The 1665-nt window shown below is 66.2% G+C and overlaps 1 long non-coding RNA gene across 4 annotated transcripts; it reads left to right on the top strand.

The window, feature by feature from the left end:
- The first annotated feature begins 257 nt into the window (after positions 1-257).
- Positions 258-1639, top strand: LOC108491928. Of its 4 annotated transcripts, none has more exons than XR_001872970.1 (3): positions 258-550; positions 778-880; positions 977-1639. It is a non-coding gene; the product is annotated as an uncharacterized LOC108491928 (long non-coding RNA). The 4 variants fall into 4 exon arrangements; XR_001872969.1 differs by having other exon boundaries at positions 664-880; XR_001872968.1 differs by having other exon boundaries at positions 258-653; positions 768-880.
- The last annotated feature ends 26 nt before the right edge of the window (positions 1640-1665 follow it).

Genomic DNA, 1665 nt, shown 5'->3' with positions numbered 1-1665 from the left:
GGGTGACACGTGTGAGGTGGCACCGAGTGGCCTCCTGGAAGCACCTGGAGGGACCTGCTTTGGTGGCACCGCTGGGATTCGGTCACCTGGCATGGGGGTGACACGTGTGAGGTGGCACCAGGTGGCATCGGTGGCCTCCTGGCAGCACCTGGAGGGACCTGGTTTGGTGGCACTGCTGGGATTTGCTCACCTGGCTCGGGGGTGACACGTGTGAGGTGGCACTGGGTGGCCTTGGTGGCCTCCTGGAAGCACCTGGAGGGACCTGGTTTGGTGGCACTGCTGGGATTCGCTCACCTGGCTCGGGGGGTGACACGTGTGAGGTGGCACCAGGTGGCATCGGTGGCCTCCTGAGAGCACCTGGAGGGACCTGGTTTGGTGGCACTGACAGGACTCGGTCACCTGGCATGGGGGTGACACAAGTGAGGTGGCACCGATGGGATTCGGTCACCTCCCAGGGACCAGGGGGACACAGGTCAGGTGGCACCAGGTGGCACCAGGTGGTCTCTGTCACCTCCCTCAGTCCTGGAGGGACCAAGGGGACACAGGTGAGGTGGCACTGGGTGGCCTTGGTGGCCTCCTGAGAGCACCTGTTGGGACCCAGGGGGTGGCACTGACAGGACTCGGTCACCTGGCATGGGGGTGACACAAGTCAGGTGGCACCAGGTGGCACTGGGTGACCTTGGTGGCCTCCTGGAAGCACCTGGAGGGACCTGGTTTGGTGGCACCGCTGGGATTCGCTCACCTGGCTCGGGGGTGACACGTGTGAGGTGGCACCAGGTGGCACTGGGTGGCCTCGGTGGCCTCCTGAGAGCACCTGGAGGGACCCAGGGGGTGGCACTGACAGGACTCGGTCACCTGGCATGGGGGTGACACGTGTGAGGTGGCACCGAGTGGCCTCCTGGAAGCACCTGGAGGGACCTGGTTTGGTGGCACCGCTGGGATTTGCTCACCTGGCTCGGGGGGTGACACGTGTGAGGTGCCACCGATGGGGTTCAGTCACCTCCCAGGGACCAGGGGGACACAGGTCAGGTGGTACCGGGTGGCCTTGGTGGCCTCCTGGAAGCACCTGGAGGGACCTGGTTTGGTGGCACCGCTGGGACTCGGTCACCTGGCTTGGGGGTGACACGTGTGAGGTGGCACCGGGTGGCACCAGGTGGCCTCAGTCACCTCCCTCAGCCCTGGAGGGACCAGGGGGACACAGGTGAGGTGGCACCGGGTGGCCTTGGTGGCCTCCTGGAAGCACCTGGAGGGACCTGGTTTGGTGGCACCGCTGGGATTTGCTCACCTGGCCCGGGGGTGACACGTGTGAGGTGGCACCAGGTGGCACTGGGTGGCCTTGGTGGCCTCCTGAGAGCACCTGGAGGGACCAGGGGGACACAGGTGAGGTGGCACCAGGTGTCCTTTGTCACCTCCCCCTGTCAGTGCCATCCCTGGGGGTGACACAGGTGAGGTGGCACCGGGTGGCACCAGGTGACCTTGGTCACCTCCCAGGGACCAGGGGGACACGTGTGAGGTGGCACCAGGTGGTACCAGGTGGTCTCTGTCACCTCCCCCTGTCAGTGCCATCCCTGGGGGTGACACAGGTGAGGTGGCACCGGGTGGCACCAGGTCACCTGCCCCTGTCAGTGCCATCCCCGGGGGTGACACAGGTGAGGTGGCACCGGG

The sequence above is a fragment of the Lepidothrix coronata genome, unplaced genomic scaffold, assembly GCF_001604755.1.
Source record: "Lepidothrix coronata isolate B3197 unplaced genomic scaffold, Lepidothrix_coronata-1.0 Scaffold2970, whole genome shotgun sequence".
In the NCBI taxonomy this organism is placed as follows: Eukaryota; Metazoa; Chordata; class Aves; order Passeriformes; family Pipridae; genus Lepidothrix; species Lepidothrix coronata.
The sequence above is the reverse complement of the archived record's forward strand: the minus strand, read 5'-3'. Positions and strand labels throughout refer to the sequence as shown.